Source organism: Trachypithecus francoisi, unplaced genomic scaffold (genome assembly GCF_009764315.1).
Source record: "Trachypithecus francoisi isolate TF-2019V2 unplaced genomic scaffold, Tfra_2.0 Lachesis_group1, whole genome shotgun sequence".
NCBI classification, from domain to species: Eukaryota; Metazoa; Chordata; class Mammalia; order Primates; family Cercopithecidae; genus Trachypithecus; species Trachypithecus francoisi.
In genome coordinates, this window is record NW_022681454.1 from 89,466,183 (window position 1) to 89,493,026 (window position 26,844).

At 34.7% G+C, this 26,844-nt stretch overlaps 1 protein-coding gene across 1 annotated transcript in view; it reads left to right on the top strand.

The window, feature by feature from the left end:
• CCSER1 (coiled-coil serine rich protein 1) overlaps positions 1-26,844 on the top strand; it is an 870,293-nt gene that overhangs the window by 794,927 nt on the left and 48,522 nt on the right. The window lies entirely within an intron of this gene.

A 26,844-nucleotide genomic window follows, 5' to 3' on the forward strand; every position in this document is an offset into this window, starting at 1 on the left:
GTGCTTTGGCTTCATGCTGTGGAAGCTATTTGAAGCCACTTCCTCTTTCAGATGGAATATATCTGAAGGCTATCGGGTGAAATGAAACATAACAAAATTGAAATAATACAGAAAGTTGGCAAGGACCTTATAAGGACAATTGGAGAGAAAGAAAGAAGGAGAGAGGGAAATGCATTCAAAAATTGTTGAAGAGCTAAAATCATCAGAGATTGGTGACTAATTAGAGAGGGGATACAAGGTGACCTCTAATACAAGGTAACTGAGTGACATTTGAAGCCATTTCTGATATTCATAAGTTAGGAAGAAGAGTCACTGAGTGGTAGAGGAGGCTGACTGATGAGTTAATCACGTTCAATTTTAAGTATCTAAGAGACCTCTGGATAGCTATCTCCAAATGCAGATAGGCACAGATGACTAGCTCTCAATGGAGAGGTCACTACAATGAATTTGGGACTTGTAGGCCTACAAGTGATACTAAAATCATGCCAAGATGAACAAAAAAGACTTTGCCGCATAGTGTTTGGCATATAGTACATTCTACAAAAGTATTTATTTTAAAATTAAATAAAGCCAGTTGTAATGAATTAAGAAAAATGTGCAAAAGTAGCCCCATTTAGGGGTAACAGGAAGCACCCATAGAGAAGGGATACACGTATATACACACACACACGTACACATGTTGATATCAATATATATAATCAATTTATATACATATTGTCTGTGGTCATATAAATATGAAGTAAAATTATTAAAATCTCCAGGAAAGTAAGCATCAAATTATCTATTAATTCTAGCTCTTGGATAGCTCTATTCAGAAGACTTAAAAAATGTCTCTTTCTGTTTTATAAAAAAATTCTGAAGGAGCAGAAAAAAAGTCAAAATTTGAAAACCTGCTTAGTGGGTCCATGTCTATTTTAAAATGCATTTCTATAAACTTGAAATATTTTCTGATAATTTTATTAAAGAGTATCTACAAAATGTGGAACAGACGTATTGTAAACTGCAATTTGTAAAATTTGGCTGGAAGGTGAAAAACAAACAAATGAGGACTCCAGAAGAGGAGAGATTTTTCTTTTTAAAAGATAGGAAAGATTTCAGTATTTTATAGATTGAAGCAAAGGGCAGATAAAGAGGATGATTTTTGAAATATAGGCAATAGAAGATTTTACAACAATACAGTTGTGAAATAAAAAATGAGAACATTTGTATGATCTTTGTCCTTTAAATTCCATTACAATAGAGTTAGAACTTTTATATTTTAATATATGCCTTCTCCTACTAAAAGGATAAACTCATTTTGTCTAGTTCTGCATTATAATAAAGAACTAAAGGCATAATGTTATAACTCTTCAGTGATATCATTGAAAAACTTATAGTAAGACAAAGTCACATAATTTTTTTCTCAGAGAAAATCAATAACCATGAGACTCTTTCACAAACTGCAGTGCATTTATGTATTTTAAAGCATCATCACACATTTGCAGTATTCCCAGTAATACATTACCAGCACCAATACAAGCCGGAAACAGTATACCTGCTGAAAGAACAAGGAAAGAAAATGTGTTACCCAACATGTATGATTTTATATTTCTGAATATGGAAGATTGTTGAAAAGATGATATAATTGAAGTTATTGAAATGTATAGGATGGCAATAGAGAATTTACAATTTATGGTATAGATTTTCTGACCTGCCCTATATAGTAACACCTATTGTGATTCTGAGAGTTAGAAGTTCTTTTAAAATTTGGGGCAATTTATTTGTAAGTACATTTTTAATTTTGTGAGCTCAAGAGGAGATGTTTCTCCTTTTGGCCCTTAGAGAATAGAGGATATTTTTCTGAGATACATTTTTAGCCATAAGGTTATTATTTACTGTGCTAGAACAATGCTGGAGTTGAGGAAAAGATGACAATAATAGGAGATAGCATTTGTGAAAAAATACGATCAGTACCAAAAGGCATTACAACCATCTCTTGAGTGACAGAAAGTCTCTTTATGAAATGCTGAATTTATCAGATACATAAATCAAATCATCAACTGTTACAGCAAATCTGCCAAATTAGAAAGAATTCAGCTATCATCATGACTAATCCCATTAGTACAAATTCCTTGTTTCTTATTCTTTTCATTCCAAATGCTCTCTTCCTGATCCTTTTACTCATTTTTGTTTTTCTCAATCCTGTCACTGACACTTCTGCATCTTGGTGTCAGTTCAATGTCTGAGGTAAGTCACCTTGCAGTCCCTCAGCTCCTGCCCCCAAGAGCTACTCCTCATGGATGTTCTCCAGTGACCTCCACTCCATGGTATTAGCTGAGGTCTCATATCAGGGCAAGTCTTCCTAGTCAGATGATCAAAGTCTCAAAGGTATTGACTGCTGTTACAAAAGGATTGGGATTCATATTCTGAGGTTAGGCATGCCTCTCACCTTTCAAGTAACTTAGTTGAAGCTGTCCTTGGGAAAATTATGAACTAGATAAAAATAACTTGTGGTACCTCCCAACTTGCAGAGGTAGGCTCCTTTAACCCTCCTACCATCTTTTCTGGCCCTCAACCTCTTTTTAATTCCATCTTTCAGGCATCAGGTTTCTGATTCAGATTCAGCCTTGTCTTATCATGGAAAAAAAAAAATCATCTCATTGTTCTTAAACACAATAATTATCAGCCTAAGTGAGCTACCTCCCCCAGAAATGCCTGTCACTGTTTCAGTGAATTTTAAACACCACTGGGGGAGAAAATTTCTCTTTGGCAGATGTTAAGATATTTCTGAAATAATACAATTGTCTATGTTAACTTGTAAGAAGATCTTTATCTCTAAATTGTAAACTCTAAGATAGGTAATAATCACTATTAGTAAAAATAGTAATAAAAATACAGAATATTTGTAATATACTAGATTTTCTATTTAATCCTCAGAACAATTCTATGATGTCATATGTGATTATCCTCATTTTACTGATCAGAAAGTTGAAATGCAAAGAGGTTTATAAACTTGCCTAAGGTTGCCTGACAAAGAAAGAACTGTAGAGACCTCAGTCTTATGAAGCTACCGTTATAAAGAATATTCCTTAAAAAGTTCTGTGTCTACTGAGTTGAAAAAGAAAATCAGGTCTGTACTGAACTCATTGTAATCCTCACGGGGTCAGAAATGTCTAAGCATTCTCCAGCTAAATTATTTCTCCTATTTTTCAGTATCCAACAAGTATTGCACACATTGAAACTACTTAGAAGAAGATCAATAGACCTACTAAATGAAAACATTTTAATAAGGAGATTTCAAAGAGAGGGAGAATTATATACACACAGATATAAACCTTCCTTAATGATGAAGCGTAAAAAACCTACCCTCAGCCTCTTTTTCATTCTATCTTTTAGGCATCAGGTGTCTGGTTATGTGATACAGAATACAATAAAGACAATCTTAAGTAGAATTAAGATTTTCGAGATTCAGGCCACCAAGAAGAATTATACTGGCTGAGGATACCACCAGTAGGGAATAAAAATTCCATAAGTAACAAAACTCACCTTTTCTATTTTTGAGAAGAGTATGGGGAGAGAGAAAGATGCTGTTATCTTTTTTTTTTTTTTTTTTTTTTTTAATTTACCCTTGCTTGACTTTCAAGAGACCCTGGTTCCTTGCCTACCTTCTCACCTTGTGCAAGAAGTTGTACAAAGTGATTCCAGTGCATTCTTGTAACTGGGTAAATTGAAGATTAACTTCTTGGGCAATTTGTTACAGAAATCAGACAAGCTTAAAGTCTATTCTTGCACCATTTCCCTCTATTCTAAATGAAATTATAAATTCATACATTCAGGAACCTCAGAAAATTCCAATTTCCAGACTATCTAGAAGAGATATTAAATCTAATTTTTTTTTTTTTTTTTTTTTTTTTTGAGGCGGAGTCTCGCTCTGTCGCCCGGACTGGAGTGCAGTGGCCAGATCTCAGCTCACTGCAAGCTCCGCCTCCCGGTTTACGCCATTCTCCTGCCTCAGCCTCCCGAGTAGCTGGGACTACAGGCGCCCACCACCTCGCCCGGCTAGTTTTTGTATTTTTAGTAGAGACGGGGTTTCACCATGTTAGCCAGGATGGTCTCGATCTCCTGACCTCGTGATCCGCCCGTCTCGGCCTCCCAAAGTGCTGGGATTACAGGCTTGATAAATCTAATTTTTAAAAAATCACACTGACCAGGCGCGTTGGCTTATGCCTGTAATCCCAGCACTTTGGGAGGCCAAAGCAGGCAGATCACGAGGTCAAGAGCTTGAGAGCATCCTGGCCAACATGGTGAAACCCTGTCTCTACTAAAAATACAAAAAATTAGTTGGGCGTGGTGGTGCGTGCCTGTAGTCCCCACTGCTTGGGAGTCTGAGGCAGGAGAATTGCTTGAATCTGGGAGGCGGAGGTTGCAGTGAACTGAGATTGTACCACTGCACTCGAGCCTGGCAACTGAGCAAGACTCCATCTCAAAAAAACAAAACAAAACAAAATGACAATAAAACACATTAATTAGAAATCAACAATGAGAGACAGTTCAACACATTTGGAGTTTAGTTATGAGAAAAGCAAATATGTAGTGGGTGCAGCAAAGAAGAAGTTGTAAACAGCCCATGTAAAAATAAAATGACCAAATAAGTTAGAAGTAAGTTGAGGTAATATAGTTACAGACTTTGGAAGCATTCAGAATACATAATTATACTGATGATAGTAAATATACAACTACATTTTATATGTTTTCTTTATTGTCTTGAAAATAACGTAATGCTACTGTGCATTAAATAATTCTTAATTACAGTTGAATTTGAAAAGTTCAGCTGTAATGCCAGTGAGAAACAGCACATGGGGATATATAAAAAGTAGATTAAAGAGGAAAACAATTTTATATTCCTAATTCATCACACTATTTTATTACTGATTTATCTACCCTTTATCCTTTAATATCAGTGCCCTTCCTTGATTTATATATGCTTTGAAAGGACTACAGTAGAAAGACTAGTGAACAAGAAGGCACTAAAATAAATTCAGAGAAACAATCCTTTCTATTTTCTGAAAATATAATGGAGACTTAGCCCTGACTTACAGTTTTGTTTTTATGTATTACAATTTGATAATCTCTGTTGCTTGCCACAAAAATAAACTCTGGTAATGATTTAAAATGAATAAAATAAAACAATACCAATATTTTAACTAATTAAATAGGAAAATAATCGCTGTAACTTTGAGGAAATGCATTAACATTTCTGATTGTCTTTTCATTCAAAATCAAGTCAAGTCCTTTGAAAGTGGGCCTGGAGATACAAGTGAAACAAAGTTGATTTTGAGATGTAAGTAACATAAAGAGAGAGAAACAGAACAGATGTTTTCAATTTTCTATCCAGTACAGGGTCACTTGATGTTACTATAGCATTAGTAAAGCTTTTTAACTATATATTGAGCAATTGTTTAGTCCTCCTTTTCAGGGTCAGTAGATAGCTATCAAAATTTGTATTTTCATTTTCACTTGACTAGAAATTTCATGCATGAAATATCAGAAATATTTCTAAAAGTCAAATTGCATTTAGTGTTACATAGCAATGTCGTAGTTTGTCAGATAGTCTAATTTTACTGTTAAAAATGATACCTGTTCAATAGTCTACAAAGGTAAAAGAACAGAAAAAATCAAGATATACACAAAAGTTGTATCAGCATCACTTGAGAAAAACTGTCAACTGCGTGAAAGAATCAGTATATTGTTATGAATAAGAATTCCATTTACAAATGATTTCAATTTATGCACTAAATTCCACAGACATCTCCTGCTATGGTTTTACTTTTACTCTTGAAATACAGAGAATCTCAGAACCTGCCAAGTTAGAGAATTAGAAAGCTTTAATTATCTACTGGGAATAATAAATTTATGCATTGTTAACAGCACATAATGATGATAAATTCTGCTTCTCTTACTGACTCACTCCCTCCTACCTGTCCTTCTCCCCACCCAAGTTAAGTAATATTACACAAACCTGATTATTGTTTCTTCACAGCATTGTTAGTCCTTACTCAGATGGTTAATTTCTGTGAATCTAGAACTGTTTTCAATACTTTGAGAAATATTATACACAAAAACAGGAATAGAGAAGGATAAGCCCATCAGGGAAACTGCTAGAGCAACTTTTTTTTATAAATAAATGTTGCAGTATTAATCACAGTATCCAAGACACAGAAACAGTTTAAATATCCATCAACAGATAAATGGACAAAGAAACTGTGGTATATACATAAAATGGAATATTATTCAGCCTTAAGAAAGGAGATGTGCCATTTTCCATAGCATGGATGATCCTTGATGACATCATGCTAAGCAGTGTCATACATTTTAACAAGATATATGTGTATACATTTGCACAATATAATCTTTTAATGTTTGCTTTGAAAACTCAGTTCCTCAAAATCAGCTCTTATTTGAAATAGTAGCTGAGAGTATGAGTAGCACAATAAAATATGAAAAGTAGAAAGGCTCAAAAAAAAAACTTGAAAATAGCTTAAACTTATTAGTGATGCCTCATAGTAAATATTGCAGGCATAAAGAACATATTTTCTTTTATGCTCAATAACAAACTCTGTTGAATCACAACTTCTTTTGTTGAATAGCAAAAATCTTTCTAGATTTAAAAAAAGTCAAAATTGCCTCCATGTACTCTAGGGAAAAAAAATTGTGTTTAATAATGCACAAAAACAGAGATTATAAGAAACAACAAAAATTGGGTTACTATTGTAGACAGAACACTGTCATTGAATGTGACAAGACACAAAGTAGGGGGACCTGGATTCCGGTATCTGGTTTGTCACTTCCTAGATATGTGTCTCTGAGAAATGTATTTTATTTCCCTGGGTTTCAGACTCCTCATCTCACGTTTTAAGGATTAGACTCTAAACTTCTTTCCAGATAAATTGCTGCAGGTGCTGCTGGTGCTGTGTTCATGACTCCTTATATTATTTTACCTTTGTGTGTGTGGGTGTGTACACATGTGCTCCAGGTGAATACTCACTCTTAGCAGCCAGCACGAACTGTCTTTTTCAGTAAGCTGTCCTTAGCCTTAGGAAACTAAAGCCTACATTGCCTGCAGACACTGAGAGCCTGAAAAACATGGGCATGCCCAGCTTTGCTCTCTTCAACAATGACTTGGCCTGGATTGGGACAATTCTGAAGTGAGATTTCCCTTTCTCCAGAGCTTTCCTGTGGGATGAAGCCAAAGCCACCCTCTAAGATCCTGAAGCCATCCTTTGGATGTACTTCTGTGTTCCTGACTTCCTCACTCTCCTGCTGTTAGTTCTCCTCAGAGTACTTCCTCATAAATCACTTTCACAGAAATTCTCATCTCAGAGTTGTCTGTTTCTGAGGATTCCAAGCAATAATATTTTGATTTATTTTGTTTTGGTTTGACATTGGTTTGTGTGAACTCTAATGTCTAGCATTAGATAAGGCATATAACTTCAGAAAAAATTGAAAAAAACTACTCTACTATAATCTGTATGAGTAAAACAAGTCAATGTAAATATCATTTTAAATAAGACCTGTAAGAGACTATAGTTACTTTATATAGCAAACAGTAATATCCTGATGGAGATTTTTGGCATCTGTGAACTGTTAACATAGATTTATGTAAATTAGATAATTTCCAAATAAACTTAGGAAACTTACCAAAAATGTAATCTATTTTGAGAGTGAAACAGAAAAAACAAATAATAAAAATATATAAATAATCAAACTAAAATCAAAAAACAAGTGAATTAGGCAGTCTTATGAATATATTTTAAAATGTAGAATTAATATAGTATTCTAAGAGTAAGATTTCTTCTATATACAAAGGGATATTATTAATAATAAGTGGCTAATCAAATACATTTACATAATGTCAATGTCAAGTAAACATAAAGATTAACTCTATTTTCTGTTTTCATTTACTTTTAAATTAAAACAATGTTTTAAAAGTACTATTTTTACAGTACCGATAATACATATTATATGCATATCTAATTTTTAATTATTTACAGGGATTTAAAAATAATTGCCTGTGGAAGTACACATTATTTTACAATACAAGAAATTACTTTGATAAATACTAATTGTGGATTTAATCAGATCAGCTGAAGGATCTAAATTTGCCTTAAGACTAAAATATTTCTGAGAGCGGGGACCCCTTTGATATATGCCAATGTATTTTTCCTTCTGGCAAGTGAAATAAGAAGAAAAATCAGCACAACCACTAAATTTGGCATTTATTTTCTCTCTTTTACCAACTGGTTTCCTTGAATTCAGCCTAAGAGTGAGGTTTTCATTTGTGTGAAAAAAGTGTAAGGTTAATAGTACATTCACTCCTATTTTGCAAGGTATTTTTCTTTTGCTGATCAATAATTTGAAATATTGCTTTAAAGTTTTACTGTTTGACATATATCATTTTGACAGTTCCTTAAAGAACTTAAATGCTACCTACAAATGTATTATCAATGAGATCTATACTGGAGAGTAGTCTACGCTGCTAAACCAACTTCATTCTTGCTGTAGTGGCAAACTGAAAAAGAAAATTCTCTTCCCCACCTTCTTCATTTTATTCCATGTAACTCATTTTATTAATGTGCATCATGCAGCAAAGTGAAATAAAAATTTGTTTTTTTTATCTGGCTAAACATAGTGTTAGACTTTAATACATTTATTTAAAGTGTATTTCATTGCTGGCTTCATAAAATCTGAAGATGAGAATTGCTATGCATGGGTAGAGTTTTTTTTTGATAATTAAGAAATGGTGATTTTTATACTATTATGTCTTTACTGGCAGTAGACCTTTAATTTTACATTTCTCATCTTGCTTTTATTTTCTAACCACTCTCTCCTTGCATTATTCCTATTTTAAAACTTTGACTAGATTAGAATTATGTATACGAAGAATATGTAAAGTCACATAAAGTTGTAAACCATCCAAAGAAGGATTTTGCTTATTTATTTGCTTTTCAGAAATTAACATTACTATTCCAGCTTTCCTTTGATTTTATTTATTAAGTATATATTGTCAATTATTTTATTTTCCATATTTCTGTGGAACATTATACATACAGCATATTGTGGGATTTTGTTCTCACGTCTTCAATTTAGGATCTTTGTCTTGTATTTGATTAACTTAATCCATCTTCATTTATTTTAATGTCTATTTTTTTTCCATATCCTGGACTTTCAAATTCAATTCTAAAAAATTTTCTTGTGGTATTTAACAGTTATATAGGCCAATTTTATTATTGTTTTCCTTAACTTAAAAAACACATATATAATCACTTCTACTATTTCTTAAATGCATAAATGACTTTATCTTCTGTAATACGAAAGGAACGCATTAGTATACCACATTTATTTTGTCTTGTGTTCTCTTCACCTCCCTTGCATTACTAATGCCTGGAATATTATTTCTAGTACTATAAATTTTTCTTTTCTTTGTTTATTCATTTATTGTAGCTTATCACATTTATATAAAATGACTAGATTGCTGTATTAATACTGTGATTACAGAGGACATTTATTTTGTTCAGTTAGTTGCATATCTTTTGAACTAAACTTCTGAGTACTACTATTCTCAGGCACTTACTTCATTTGGCCTGTGAGCTCATACTACCTGTGTAATATTGGCTTTTGGTGTTGGGGAAAGACCAAAGGCCAGAGCATAGTCACTGTCAGTCTAGGGTAGTCTGAGGTGTATATATGTGGGAGTTAGGGCATAGGTCATGGACTTTCTAATAGAAAGTCCCACATACCACCAACCAGAGTTATCACTTGATTTTACAACGACCAAGCAAGAAACGACTCTACTCAGAATTTCACTCCTAAATCCTTTGGGAGGAGAATGTAAGGAGAGGATAGTTTTACAAAGTTGTAATCTGTAAAGCTTGGAAATTGGATTTCAGAGGTAAAGGACTGAATGTCTCTGGCATATCAGCCCCCACATACTTTCACCTCACCCAGAAAAACCCTTGCCCATATAAATATTCATAACTGTAGTTTGAGGAAAAGAAGATAGGCATTGATTGTCCAAAAACAGGGAGATGGGAGGTGGGATGGCAAGAGGTAAAGGAGAGTTTAAACTGTCCTTCCGATGCTGTCTCTGCCTTCTCTTTGCCCTAAGCTGTGGCTACCCATTCACTCTTCACACAGAAACAATTAAAAGAGATTTCTTACTGTTATTCTTTTTCTTGTTAGATCTTGGATTCTGTCTTTCTCTCCTTGTTTTGTCCTCAGCATTATTTTTATAAATATTAACCAACAACCCATGCAAGTTGGACATCTTGTTGAATGCCTGAATTCGTGTGTGTGTGTGTGTGTGTGTGTGTGTGTGTGTGGTGAATTTGTATCTCTATTCAATATGTGTTATTTATATAAAGAATTTCTATTTAGTAGTCTATAATTTTCCTGAAACTCATTTCCCCCTTTAAATTATTCATGTATTTTCATTTTCTGTTATTTTATTGTTTTACCTACACTGACTTTATAGCTAGATAATATTGTTGTAGAGTTGAAAATCTATGTTTATCTTACAATAAAAAAAGATATCCTTATAAAATGAAAATAAATGTTCTGAAATAGGGCCTTATAAATATTCTTTTGAAAGGACACTTCATGAAGTGTGAAAATGCCAAGCATCAGCTAATAAATCTTTGTGACAATTTCTGTTTAAATGCAATTTTTAAATAATACACCAATTTAAAACATAGAATAAATAACATAGTGAGACAGGAAATCTTATCCAAAATTTTATTCTGTTATAAATACAATTGAACACTGCTAGATATTACTTACTTTATAGCTTAAGAAATCTCCATGCATTATTTTAATGCCTCAAACCACCCTATCACATTTTTTTAAACTATAACAATACACCAGTCAAAGGAAATAATTGCATGTTTGATACTGTGCACATACTTACATGAAAGCATCAGCATGAGCACATGGCCCTGTGTTGAAAATGCCGAGGCAACAAATACTGTGAGACAACTAATACTTGTTTAAATTTCAGTTAATTTTGTTGATTCTTTTTATTCCTCAAAACAACTTGTTTATTCCGGGAAACACTGACTATATGGTCTGTTAGCTACATCTCTCCCTGCTCTGCCTCCTCTTTTTTTTTTTTTGTCTTCTTCTCAACCTGCTTCTCCTATTCATTTTTGCTTTATTCTTTCACCATTTCTTTCCTCCTCCTTCCTCACATTTTCTCCTCTTTTCCCTTCTCTTCTTCCCCCGTCAATAGTAACGGCGCAGTTTCTCATATTTACAAGTGCCAGTGATGATTCTATTCATCATTCACCAGACACTTTCCATGTGCTGGACACTGTGCTTAGCCTCCATATGAGTGATTACAGTTGGTAGTGCTTGGGATTCAATGAGAAGTTCAATTTAATTGGCATGTGGTTTGATGAAAATTATGCTCTGACAGTTTTTAAATTAGATTAAATAGACTAATTAATTTAGATGAATCAAGATAAATTTTAAAACTCTAAGATTGTGTGTATATACTTTTAATAAAATATATAACTTCTTAATGTACACATTGTCCCTAGGTTGATTTAAACATGGAGCAAAATATAATGCTTCGGGTGTAAATATTAAGACAGTTCCAAATGAAATAACACTAAAATGAAATTAAATTGCCCATAAGTTTCTTATATAAGATTGTTATTCTTTAAAATATGTTGGCTGTATTCTTTCTTTTGCATTAGGACACCAGCCAAAAACCATATGGCACATAACATCAGTAGATATTATCATATAATAATGATATTTAGAGGTTCCTGAAAATGGTTCTCTTGGAGAAAATTAGTTACTAATATAAGCAAATGCAAAATTGCCTCTAGGTAGGCATATATTTTTATCAGTGAAATATTTGATAATTGGCTTCCAAGGATAAATTCACTATAATGAACTTCTGTATTAAAATTGTTTACAAGAGATTGGTAACATTAGACAACTCAAACTGGGTTGTTCTCTGTAAGAATAAATGGAAGTCACAAGATTTGCCTTAAGCAGCTCTTTCAAAAAGAATAAAAATATAGAAAACCATTTGTACTGTAATTGCAGGAAACAAACTAGTTTTACTTTATAGATTCCCAATGAAGTAAAATGTATAAAATCATTTACATTTTACTTACCAAGGATCAAGATCCCTAGTCAAGTGAAGAAGGTAGGGTAAGCATAGTTGAGGCTTTGGGTGAAGTATAATAAAAAATAAACATAAGTTAAAGAGCTTATCGGAATCTTTGAACAGAAAGTTGTATGTATTATATGTATTTCCCCCTGGGGCTTATAGTGTCCTGGAGAGTGGTATATCATACAAATAGCCAGTGACCAGACCATGAAGAACCGAATGAATAATGCTAAAGTATTTCCAAGGTATGTTGAATTTATAAGGTACCAATGAAACGTGATCTGATTTTGTTTTAGAAAGGTGAGTTTAGCTGCAGTATGGAGCGTATATTGAATGATACAAAACTTCAAGAGAGAACACTGTTAAATGGTTACTGCAATGATTCTGGAGGAAAAAATATGAAGGGCTATACTAAACAGATAAAACAGAGGGGAAGGAACAGCTCTAAAAGTTATTTAGGAAAAATAATTCTTTGGACTTGTAACAGAAAAATGTGAGAAGCTAAGTATCCAGGATGACTCCTAGGGTCTACAATGGGAGATTCTTTGATAGCAATGCCTTTCACTGGTACAAGGAATCTACAGGAAAAAAAAAAAAAAAAAAAAAAGAAGATGACAAAATTTGTTTATACTATGCTGAGATTATGATACATGAGGGACATATCTAAGTGGATATGCCTAGTAGGCAAACTGACATATGGGATAGGCATTGTTAAAAAGAAGTTGTATAGATTTTAGTAATAAAATGAGTGTAAGGGGAGAGGTGATCTTTCATAATTTTGGTTCACTAAGTTGCAGCTTTTTATTGTTATTCACAGTTTTTATTCAAATAAGCTATTCTTAAATGACTGACATCAAAAATATTTTGGTAATATTTTGAAAATAATTATTTAAAGTTAATGGTTGTGAAGGGAAATAGGTATAATAGACAGATAAGATAAAGGTAGTGTACATAAAGCTAGTAATATTCATTTTCCTTTGTTAGTAGCCAATATGAACCTGAAATAACATAGTGTGTTTACTAATCTAGCCAATATTTTTAAATATAAATTCAATACTGGGAGCACTGGTCAAAAACTGGTACACACATTTTATTTCTAGTGGCATTTTTGCTTGTTAACAATATTTTGGGACACAATTTAATAAATACGTAGAATGAGCCATGAAGATATTCTTAAAATACTATTTAATTCTCTTCTTGCAATTTAATTTAAGGAATAATTGGAAGTAAAAGTAGAGATATAAAAAATGTTTAATATGGTTCAAAAATTAGTCTAAATATCTTCAAGATTTATCCAATAACATAAAATCAGCAAAATGCAATGGTACATACCTATTACAGATTCAAGTGTAAAGAAAGGAGAGTGAAATTAAAAGAATTTCTATGAGACATTGAATCTTAGAAATTTTTCTTTTTTCTCTGAAAATGGTATTTCAGTTGAATTTCGTTTATTTTTGGGGACCAGTTACACTATATTTTTTAGTTTAAATAATATGTACATATAAAATTGTAACATTTTTTATTTATTATAGATTCATGGGTTCTTTTGCAGGTTTGTTACATGGGCATATTGTGTAATGCTAGTGTTTGGGTTTCAAGGGAACCCATCACCCAAATAGTGAAGAGAGTATCCAATAGATGGTTTATAAACCCTCAACTCCCTCTCATAACCTCCCCTCTTTTGAAGTCCCCAGTGTCTATTATTTCCATCTTTATATCCATGTGTATCCATTATTTAACTCCCACTTATAAGTGAGAACACACAGTGTTTGATTTTCTGTTTCTGAGTTATTACACTTAGGATAATGGCCTCCAGCTCTATCCACGTTGTTGTGAAGAACATAATTTCATTCTTTTGTATGACTCTGTAGAATTCCATGGTTTATAGATACCCACATTTTCTAATCCAGTTCATGTTTGATAGACACTAAGGTTGATTTCATGACTTTACTGTTGTGAATAGTGCTGCAGTAAACATCAGAGTGCAAATGTCTTTTTTAATAAAAAGATTTTCCTTGGGTAAATACTCAGTAGTGAAGTTGAAAGGTAGTTCTACTTTTAGTTCTTCGAGATATCTTCTACCATTTTCCATAGGGGTGAACTAATGTACATTGCCTATGAACAGTATATAAGTATTCCGTTTTCTCCATATGTTACCAACATTTGTTATTTTTCAACTTTTAATAAAAGCCATTCTGGGCCGGGCGCGGTGGCTCAAGCCTGTAATCCCAGCACTTTGGGAGGCCGAGACGGGCGGATCACGAGGTCAGGAGATCGAGACCATACTGGCTAACACGGTGAAACCCCATCTCTACTAAAAATACAAAAACTAGCCGGGCGAAGTGGCGGGCGCCTGTAGTCCAGCTACTCGGGAGGCTGAGGCAGGAGAATGGCGTGAACCCGGGAGGCGGAGCTTGCAGTGAGCTGAGATCCGGCCACTGCACTCCAGTCCGGGCGACAGAGCGAGACTCCGCCTCAAAAAAAAAAAAAAAAAAAAAAAAAAAGCCATTCTGACTGGTTTGAGATGGTATCTCATTTGCATTTCTCTGATGATTAGTGATGTTGAAGGTTTTTTCATGTTTGTTGGTGACTTGTATGTTTTCTTTACAGAAATGTCTGATGGCCTTTGCCCACTTTTTGATGGAGTTATTTTTTTTTCTTGTTGATTAAGATCCTTATAAATTTGGATATTAGTCCTTTATCAGAATCATAGTATGCAAATATTTTCTCCCATTCTGTAGGATGTATGTTTACTCTGTTTATAGTTTCTTTTGCTGTGCATAGCTCTTTAAGTCCCATTTGTCTACTTTTCTTTTTGTTCCATATGCTTTTGAGGTCTTTATCATAAATTATTTGCCTAGGTGAATACCAGAAGAGTTTTTCCTAGATTTTCGTCTAGTATTCTTATACTTTGAGGTCTTACTTTTAAATATTTAATCCATCTTTTTTTTTTTTTTTTTTTTTTGAGACAGAGTCTTGGTCTTGTCACCCAGGCTGGAGTGTGATAGCATGATCTCAGCTCACTGCAAAATCCAAGTTCCAAGCAACTCTCCTGCCTCAGCCTCCTGAGTAGCGGGATTACAGGTGGCTGCCACCACACCCAGCTAATTTTTTTTTTTTTTTTTTTTAGTAGAGACAGGGTTTCACTACTTTAGCTAGGCTGGTCTCGAACTCCTGACATTAGGTGATTCCCCCACCTTGGCTCCCAAAGCAGTGGAATTACAGGTGTGAGCCACCATCCCTGGCCTTAGATCTTTAATCTGTCTTCGGTTAATTTTTGTAATATGTTGAGAGGTAAAGGTCTAGTTTAATTCTTCTATATATAGCTAGTTAATTCTCTCAGCACCATTTATTGAATAAGGAGTACTTTCCCCATTGCTTATTTTTGTTGACTTGGTTGAAGATCAGTTCATTGTAGATGTGTGGCTTTTTTTAAATTCTCCATTCTGTTCCACTGATCTATATGTCTATTTTTGTATCAGTACCATACTGTCTTGTTATTAGAGCCTTTTAGTATAGTTTGAAGTTGGATAATGTACTGTCTCTGACTTTGTTCATAATATTTATGATCGCTTTGGGTATTTAGGCACTTTTTGGTTCCATGTGAGTTTTAGCATTGCTTTTCCTAATTCTGTAAAAAATGACATTGGTCATTTGATAGGATTCTTTTTTTTTTTTTTTTTTTTTTGAGGTGTTATATATATATATTTTTTTTATTATACTTTAAGTTCTAGGGTACATGTGCATGACTTTTATATCATGTATAACTCCCCAATGCAATCCTCCCTCCTCCCCCTCCCCATGATAGGCCCCAGTGTGTGATGTTCCCTTCCCGAGTCCAAGTGATCTCATTGTTCAGTTCCCACCTATGAGTGAGAACATGCGGTGTTTGGTTTTCTCTTCTTGTGATAGTTTGCTAAGAATGATGGTTTCCAGCTGCATCCATGTCCCTACAAAGGACGCAAACTCATCCTTTTTGATGGCTGCATAGTATTCCACGGTGTATATGTGCCACATTTTCTTAATCCAGTCTGTCACAGATGGACATTTGGGTTGATTCCAAGTCTTTGCTATTGTGAATAGTGCCGCAATAAACATACGTGTGCATGTGTCTTTGTAGTAGAGTAATTTATAATCCTTTGGGTATATCCAGTAGCAGGATGGCTGGGTCATATGGTACATCTAGTTCTAGATCCTTGAGGAATCGCCATACTGTTTTCCATAATGGTTGAACTAGTTTACAATCCCACCAACAGTGTAAAAGTGTTTCTATTTCTCCACATCCTCTCCAACACCTGTTGTTTCCTGACTTCTTAATGATTGCCATTCTGACTGGTGTGAGATGGTATCTCATTGTGGTTTTGATTTGCATTTCTCTGATGGCGAGTGATGATGAGCATTTTTTCATGTGTCTGTTGGCTGTACGGATGTCTTCTTTTGAGAAATGTCTGTTCATATCCTTTCCCCACTTTTTGATGGGGTTGTTTGTTTTTTTCTTGTATATTTGTTTGAGTTCTTTGTAGATTCTGGATATTAGCCCTTGTCAGATGAGTAGGTTGCAAAAATTTTCTCCCATTCTGTAGGTTGCCTGTTCACTCTGATGTAGTTTCTTTTGCTGTGCAAAAGCTCTTTAGTTTAATTAGATCCCATTTGTCAATTTTGGTTTTTGCTGCCATTGCTTTTGGTGTTTTAGACATGAAGTCCTTGCCCATGCCTATGTCCTGAATGGTACTACCTAGATTTCTAGAAGATAGGCATTGATTGTCCAAAAACAGGGAGATGGGAGGTGGGATGGCAAGAGGTAAAGGAGAGTTTAAACTGTCCTTCCGATGCTGTCTCTGCCTTCTCTTTGCCCTAAGCTGTGGCTACCCATTCACTCTTCACACAGAAACAATTAAAAGAGATTTCTTACTGTTATTCTTTTTCTTGTTAGATCTTGGATTCTGTCTTTCTCTCCTTGTTTTGTCCTCAGCATTATTTTTATAAATATTAACCAACAACCCATGCAAGTTGGACATCTTGTTGAATGCCTGAATTCGTGTGTGTGTGTGTGTGTGTGTGTGTGTGTGTGTGTGTGGTGAATTTGTATCTCTATTCAATATGTGTTATTTATATAAAGAATTTCTATTTAGTAGTCTATAATTTTCCTGAAACTCATTTCCCCCTTTAAATTATTCATGTATTTTCATTTTCTGTTATTTTATTGTTTTACCTACACTGACTTTATAGCTAGATAATATTGTTGTAGAGTTGAAAATCTATGTTTATCTTACAATAAAAAAAGATATCCTTATAAAATGAAAATAAATGTTCTGAAATAGGGCCTTATAAATATTCTTTTGAAAGGACACTTCATGAAGTGTGAAAATGCCAAGCATCAGCTAATAAATCTTTGTGACAATTTCTGTTTAAATGCAATTTTTAAATAACACCATTTAAAACATAGAATAAATAACATAGTGAGACAGGAAATCTTATCCAAAATTTTATTCTGTTATAAATACAATTGAACACTGCTAGATATTACTTACTTTATAGCTTAAGAAATCTCCATGCATTATTTTAATGCCTCAAACCACCCTATCACATTTTTTTAAACTATAACAATACACCAGTCAAAGGAAATAATTGCATGTTTGATACTGTGCACATACTTACATGAAAGCATCAGCATGAGCACATGCCCTGTGTTGAAAATGCCGAGGCAACAAATACTGTGAGACAACTAATACTTGTTTAAATTTCAGTTAATTTTGTTGATTCTTTTTATTCCTCAAAACAACTTGTTTATTCCGGAAACACTGACTATATGGTCTGTTAGCTACATCTCCCTGCTCTGCCTCCTCTTTTTTTTTTTGTCTTCTTCTCAACCTGCTTCTCCTATTCATTTTTGCTTTATTCTTTCACCATTTCTTTCCTCCTCCTTCCTCACATTTTCTCCTCTTTTCCCTTCTCTTCTTCCCCCCAATAGTAACGGCGCAGTTTCTCATATTTACAAGTGCCAATGATGATTCTATTCATCATTCACCAGACACTTTCCATGTGCTGGACACTGTGCTTAGCCTCCATATGAGTGATTACAGTTGGTAGTGCTTGGGATTCAATGAGAAGTTCAATTTAATTGGCATGTGGTTTGATGAAAATTATGCTCTGACAGTTTTTAAATTAGATTAAATAGACTAATTAATTTAGATGAATCAAGATAAATTTTAAAACTCTAAGATTGTGTGTATATACTTTTAATAAAATATATAACTTCTTAATGTACACATTGTCCCTAGGTTGATTTAAACATGGAGCAAAATATAATGCTTCGGGTGTAAATATTTAAGACAGTTCCAAATGAAATAACACTAAAATGAAATTAAATTGCCCATAAGTTTCTTATATAAGATTGTTATTCTTTAAAATATGTTGGCTGTATTCTTTCTTTTGCATTAGGACACCAGCCAAAAACCATATGGCACATAACATCAGTAGATATTATCATATATAATGATATTTAGAGGTTCCTGAAAATGGTTCTCTTGGAGAAAATTAGTTACTAATATAAGCAAATGCAAAATTGCCTCTAGGTAGGCATATATTTTTATCAGTGAAATATTTGATAATTGGCTTCCAAGGATAAATTCACTATAATGAACTTCTGTATTAAAATTGTTTACAAGAGATTGGTAACATTAGACAACTCAAACTGGGTTGTTCTCTGTAAGAATAAATGGAAGTCACAAGATTTGCCTTAAGCAGCTCTTTCAAAAAGAATAAAAATATAGAAAACCATTTGTACTGTAATTGCAGGAAACAAACTAGTTTTACTTTATAGATTCCCAATGAAGTAAAATGTATAAAATCATTTACATTTTACTTACCAAGGATCAAGATCCCTAGTCAAGTGAAGAAGGTAGGGTAAGCATAGTTGAGGCTTTGGGTGAAGTATAATAAAAAATAAACATAAGTTAAAGAGCTTATCGGAATCTTTGAACAGAAAGTTGTATGTATATGTATTTCCCCCTGGGGCTTATAGTGTCCTGGAGAGTGGTATATCATACAAAGCCAGTGACCAGACCATGAAGAACGAATGAATAATGCTAAAGTATTTCCAAGGTATGTTGAATTTATAAGGTACCAATGAAACGTGATCTGATTTTGTTTTAGAAAGGTGAGTTTAGCTGCAGTATGGAGCGTATATTGAATGATACAAAACTTCAAGAGAGAACACTGTTAAATGGTTACTGCAATGATTCTGGAGGAAAAAATATGAAGGGCTATACTAAACAGATAAAACAGAGGGGAAGGAACAGCTCTAAAAGTTATTTAGGAAAAATAATTCTTTGGACTTGTAACAGAAAAATGTGAGAAGCTAAGTATCCAGGATGACTCCTAGGGTCTACAATGGGAGATTCTTTGATAGCAATGCCTTTCACTGGTACAAGGAATCTACAGGAAAAAAAAAAAAAAAAAAAAAGAAGATGACAAAATTTGTTTATACTATGCTGAGATTATGATACATGAGGGACATATCTAAGTGGATATGCCTAGTAGGCAAACTGACATATGGGATAGGCATTGTTAAAAAGAAGTTGTATAGATTTTAGTAATAAAATGAGTGTAAGGGGAGAGGTGATCTTTCATAATTTTGGTTCACTAAGTTGCAGCTTTTTATTGTTATTCACAGTTTTTATTCAAATAAGCTATTCTTAAATGACTGACATCAAAAATATTTTGGTAATATTTTGAATAATTATTTAAAGTTAATGGTTGTGAAGGGAAATAGGTATAATAGACAGATAAGATAAAGGTAGTGTACATAAAGCTAGTAATATTCATTTTCCTTTGTTAGTAGCCAATATGAACCTGAAATAACATAGTGTGTTTACTAATCTAGCCAATATTTTTAAATATAAATTCAATACTGGGAGCACTGGTCAAAAACTGGTACACACATTTTATTTCTAGTGGCATTTTTGCTTGTTACAATATTTTGGGACACAATTTAATAAATACGTAGAATGAGCCATGAAGATATTCTTAAAATACTATTTAATTCTCTTCTTGCAATTTAATTTAAGGAATAATTGGAAGTAAAAGTAGAGATATAAAAAATGTTTAATATGGTTCAAAAATTAGTCTAAATATCTTCAAGATTTATCCAATAACATAAAATCAGCAAAATGCAATGGTACATACCTATTACAGATTCAAGTGTAAAGAAAGGAGAGTGAAATTAAAAGAATTTCTATGAGACATTGAATCTTAGAAATTTTTCTTTTTTCTCTGAAAATGGTATTTCAGTTGAATTTCGTTTATTTTTGGGGACCAGTTACACTATATTTTTTAGTTTAAATAATATGTACATATAAAATTGTAACATTTTTTATTTATTATAGATTCATGGGTTCTTTTGCAGGTTTGTTACATGGGCATATTGTGTAATGCTAGTGTTTGGGTTTCAAGGGAACCCATCACCCAAATAGTGAAGAGAGTATCCAATAGATGGTTTATAAACCCTCAACTCCCTCTCATAACCTCCCCTCTTTTGAAGTCCCCAGTGTCTATTATTTCCATCTTTATATCCAGTGTATCCATTATTTAACTCCCACTTATAAGTGAGAACACACAGTGTTTGATTTTCTGTTTCTGAGTTATTACACTTAGGATAATGGCCTCCAGCTCTATCCACGTTGTTGTGAAGAACATAATTTCATTCTTTTGTATGACTCTGTAGAATTCCATGGTTTATAGATACCCACATTTTCTAATCCAGTTCATGTTTGATAGACACTAAGGTTGATTTCATGACTTTACTGTTGTGAATAGTGCTGCAGTAAACATCAGAGTGCAAATGTCTTTTTTAATAAAAAGATTTTCCTTTGGGTAAATACTCAGTAGTGAAGTTGAAAGGTAGTTCTACTTTTAGTTCTTCGAGATATCTTCTACCATTTTCCATAGGGGTTGAACTAATGTACATTGCCTATGAACAGTATATAAGTATTCCGTTTTCTCCATATGTATACCAACATTTGTTATTTTTCAACTTTTTAATAAAAGCCATTCTGGGCCGGGCGCGGTGGCTCAAGCCTGTAATCCCAGCACTTTGGGAGGCCGAGACGGGCGGATCACGAGGTCAGGAGATCGAGACCATACTGGCTAACACGGTGAAACCCCATCTCTACTAAAAATACAAAAACTAGCCGGGCGAAGTGGCGGGCGCCTGTAGTCCCAGCTACTCGGGAGGCTGAGGCAGGAGAATGGCGTGAACCCGGGAGGCGGAGCTTGCAGTGAGCTGAGATCCGGCCACTGCACTCCAGTCCGGGCGACAGAGCGAGACTCCGCCTCAAAAAAAAAAAAAAAAAAAAAAAAAAGCCATTCTGACTGGTTTGAGATGGTATCTCATTTGCATTTCTCTGATGATTAGTGATGTTGAAGGTTTTTTCATGTTTGTGTTGTGACTTGTATGTTTTCTTTACAGAAATGTCTGATGGCCTTTGCCCACTTTTTGATGGAGTTATTTTTTTTTCTTGTTGATAAGATCCTTATAATTTTGGATATTAGTCCTTTATCAGAATCATAGTATGCAATATTTTCTCCCATTCTGTAGGATGTATGTTTACTCTGTTTATAGTTTCTTTTGCTGTGCATAGCTCTTTAAGTCCCATTTGTCTACTTTTCTTTTTGTTCCATATGCTTTTGAGGTCTTTATCATAAATTATTTGCCTAGGTGAATACCCAGAAGAGTTTTTCCTAGATTTTCGTCTAGTATTCTTATACTTTGAGGTCTTACTTTAATATTTAATCCATCTTTTTTTTTTTTTTTTTTTTTTGAGACAGAGTCTTGGTCTTGTCACCCAGCTGGAGTGTGATAGCATGATCTCAGCTCACTGCAAAATCCAAGTTTCCAAGCAACTCTCCTGCCTCAGCCTCCTGAGTAGCCGGGATTACAGGTGGCTGCCACCACACCCAGCTAATTTTTTTTTTTTTTTTTTTTAGTAGAGACAGGGTTTCACTACTTTAGCTAGGCTGGTCTCGAACTCCTGACATTAGGTGATTCCCCCACCTTGGCCTCCCAAGCAGTGGAATTACAGGTGTGAGCCACCATCCCTGGCCTTAGATCTTTAATCTGTCTTCGGTTAATTTTGTAATATGTTGAGAGGTAAAGGTCTAGTTTAATTCTTCTATATATAGCTAGTTAATTCTCTCAGCACCATTTATTGAATAGGAGTACTTTCCCCATTGCTTATTTTTGTTGACTTGGTTGAAGATCAGTTCATTGTAGATGTGTGGCTTTTTTCTAAATTCTCCATTCTGTTCCACTGATCTATATGTCTATTTTTGTATCAGTACCATACTGTCTTGGTTATTAGAGCCTTTTAGTATAGTTTGAAGTTGGATAATGTACTGTCTCTGACTTTGTTCATAATATTTATGATCGCTTTGGGTATTTAGGCACTTTTTGGTTCCATGTGAGTTTTAGCATTGCTTTTCCTAATTCTGTAAAAAATGACATTGGTCATTTGATAGGAATTTCTTTTTTTTTTTTTTTTTTTTTTGAGGTGTTATATATATATATTTTTTTTATTATACTTTAAGTTCTAGGGTACATGTGCATGACTTTTATATCATGTATAACTCCCCAATGCAATCCCTCCCTCCTCCCCCCTCCCCATGATAGGCCCCAGTGTGTGATGTTCCCCTTCCCGAGTCCAAGTGATCTCATTGTTCAGTTCCCACCTATGAGTGAGAACATGCGGTGTTTGGTTTTCTCTTCTTGTGATAGTTTGCTAAGAATGATGGTTTCCAGCTGCATCCATGTCCCTACAAAGGACGCAAACTCATCCTTTTTGATGGCTGCATAGTATTCCATGGTGTATATGTGCCACATTTTCTTAATCCAGTCTGTCACAGATGGACATTTGGGTTGATTCCAAGTCTTTGCTATTGTGAATAGTGCCGCAATAAACATACGTGTGCATGTGTCTTTGTAGTAGAGTAATTTATAATCCTTGGGTATATACCCAGTAGTGGGATGGCTGGGTCATATGGTACATCTAGTTCTAGATCCTTGAGGAATCGCCATACTGTTTTCCATAATGGTTGAACTAGTTTACAATCCCACCAACAGTGTAAAAGTGTTCCTATTTCTCCACATCCTCTCCAACACCTGTTGTTTCCTGACTTCTTAATGATTGCCATTCTAACTGGTGTGAGATGGTATCTCATTGTGGTTTTGATTTGCATTTCTCTGATGGCGAGTGATGATGAGCATTTTTTCATGTGTCTGTTGGCTGTATGGATGTCTTCTTTTGAGAAATGTCTGTTCATATCCTTCCCCACTTTTTGATGGGGTTGTTTGTTTTTTTCTTGTTTATTTGTTTGAGTTCTTTGTAGATTCTGGATATTAGCCCTTTGTCAGATGAGTAGGTTGCAAAAATTTTCTCCCATTCTGTAGGTTGCCTGTTCACTCTGATGGTAGTTTCTTTAGCTGTGCAAAAGCTCTTTAGTTTAATTAGATCCCATGTGTCAATTTTGGCTTTTGCTGCCGTTGCTTTTGGTGTTTTAGACATGAAGTCCTTGCCCATGCCTATGTCCTGAATGGTACTACCTAGATTTTCTTCTAGGGTTTTTGGTATTAGGTCTAACATTTAAGTCTCTAATCCATCTTGAATTATTTTCGTATAAGGGGTAAGGAAAGGATCCAGTTTCAGCTTTCTACTTATGGCTAGCCAATTTTCCCAGCACCATTTATTAAATAGGGAATCCTTTCCCCATTCTTGCTTGTCTCAGGTTTGTCAAAGATCAGATGGCTGTAGATGTGTGGTATTATTTCTGAGGACTCTGTTCTGTTCCATTGGTCTATATCTCTGTTGTGGTACCAGTACCATGCTGTTTTGGTTACTGTAGCCTTGTAGTATAGTTTGAAGTCAGGTAGCGTGACGCCTCCAGCTTTGTCCTTTTGACTTAGGATTGTCTTGGCAATGCGGGCTCTTTTTTGGTTCCATATGAACTTTAAAGCTTTTTTCCAATTCTGTGAAGAAAGTCATTGGTAGCTTGATGGGGATGGCATTGAATCTATAAATCACCTTGGGCAGTATGGCCATTTCCACGATATTGATTCTTCCTATCCATGAGCATGGTATGTTCTTCCATTTGTTTGTGTCCTCTTTGATTTCACTGAGCAGTGGTTTGTAGTTCTCCTTGAAGAGGTCCTTTACATCCCTTGTAAGCTGGATTCCTAGGTATTTTATTCTCTTTGAAGCAATTGTGAATGGAAGTTCATTCCTGATTTGGCTCTCTGCTTGTCTGTTACTGGTGTATAAGAATGCTTGTGATTTTTGCACATTAATTTTGTATCCTGAGACTTTGCTGAAGTTGCTTATCAGCTTAAGGAGATTTTGGGCTGAGACGATGGGGTTTTCTAAATATACAATCATGTCATCTGCAAACAGGGACAATTTGACTTCTTCTTTTCCTAACTGGATACCCTTGATTTCTTTCTCTTGCCTGATTGCCCTAGCCAGAACTTCCAACACTATGTTGAATAGGAGTGGTGAGAGAGGGCATCCCTGTCTTGTGCCAGTTTTCAAAGGGAATTTTTCCAGTTTTTGCCCATTCAGTATGATATTAGCTGTGGGTTTGTCATAAATAGCTCTTATTATTTTGAGGTACGTTCCATCAATACCAATTTATTGAGCGTTTTTAGCATAAAGGGCTGTTGAATTTTGTCAAAAGCCTTTTCTGCATCTATTGAGATAATATGTGGTTCTTGTCTTTGGTTCTGTTTATATGCTGGATTACGTTTATTGATTTGCGAATGTTGAACCAGCCTTGCATCCCAGGGATGAAGCCCACTTGATCATGGTGGATAAGCTTTTTGATGTGCTGCTGAATCCGGTTTGCCAGTATTTTATTGAGGATTTTTGCATCGATGTTCATCAGGGATATTGGTCTAAAATTCTCTTTTTTGTTGTGTCTCTGCCAGGCTTTGGTATCAGGATGATGTTGGCCTCATAAAAAGAGTTAGGGAGGATTCCCTCTTTTTCTATTGATTGAAATAGTTTCAGAAGGAATGGTACCAGCTCCTCCTTGTACCTCTGGTAGAATTCAGCTGTGAATCCATCTGGTCCTGGACTTTTTTTCGTGGGTAGGCTATTAATTGTTGCCTCAATTTCAGAGCCTGCTATTGGTCTATTCAGGGATTCAACTTCTTCCTGGTTTAGTCTTGAGAGAGTGTAAGTGTCCAGGAAATTATCCATTTCTTCTAGATTTTCTAGTTGATTTGCGTAGAGGCATTTATAGTATTCTCTGATGGTTGTTTGTATTTCTGTGGGGTCGGTGGTGATATCCCCTTTATCATTTTTTATTGCGTCTATTTGATTCTCTCTCTTTTCTTCTTTATTAGTCTAGCTAGCGGTCTGTCAATTTTGTTTATCTTTCAAAACCAACTCCTGGATTCATTGATTTTTTGGAGGGTTTTTTGTGTCTCTATCTCCTTCAGTTCTGCTCTGATCTTAGTTATTTCTTGCCTTCTGCTAGCTTTTGAATGTGTTTGCTCTTGCCTCTCTAGTTCTTTTAATTGTGATGTTAGAGTGTCAATTTTAGATCTCTCCTGCTTTCTCTTGTGGGCATTTAGTGCTATAATTTCCCTCTACACACTGCTTTAAATGTGTCCCAGAGATTCTGGTATGTTGTATCTTTGTTCTCATTGGTTTCAAAGAACATCTTTATTCTGCTTTCATTTCGTTATGTACCCAGTAGTCATTCAGGAGCAGGTTGTTCAGTTTCCATGTAGTTGAGCGGTTTTGATTGAGTTTCTTAGTCCTGAGTTCTAGTTTGATTGCACTGTGGTCTGAGAGACAGTTTGTTATAATTTCAGTTCTTGTACATTTGCTGAGGAGTGCTTTACTTCCAATTATGTGGTCAATTTTGGAATAAGTGCGATGTGGTGCTGAGAAGAATGTATATTCTGTTGATTTGGGGTGGAGAGTTCTATAGATGTCTATTAGGTCCGCTTGGTGCAGAGATGAGTTCAATTCCTGGATATCCTTGTTAACTTTCTGTCTCGTTGATCTGTCTAATGTTGACAGTGGAGTGTTGAAGTCTCCCATTATTATTGTATGGGAGTCTAAGTCTCTTTGTAGGTCTCTAAGGACTTGCTTTATGAATCTGGGTGCTCCTGTATTGGGTGCATATATATTTAGGAGAGTTAGCTCTTCCTGTTGAATTGATCCCTTTACCATTATGTAATGGCCTTCTTTGTCTCTTTTGATCTTTGATGGTTTAAAGTCTGTTTTATCAGAGACTAGGATTGCAACCCCTGCTTTTTTTTGTTCTCCATTTGCTTGGTAGATCTTCCTCCATCCTTTATTTTGAGCCTATGTATGTCTCTGCATGTGAGATGGGTCTCCTGAATACAGCAGACTGATGGGTCTTGACTCTTGATCCAGTTTGCCAGTCTGTGTCTTTTAATTGGAGCATTTAGTCCATTGACATTTAAGGTTAATATTGTTATGTGTGAACTTGATCCTGTCATTATGATATTAACTGGTTATTTTGCTCGTTAGTTGATGCAGTTTCTTCCTAGCCTCGATGGTCTTTACATTTTGGCATGTTTTTGCAATGGCTGGTACCGGTTGTTCCTTTCCATGTTTAGGGCTTCCTTCAGGGTCTCTTGTAAGGCAGGCCTGGTGGTG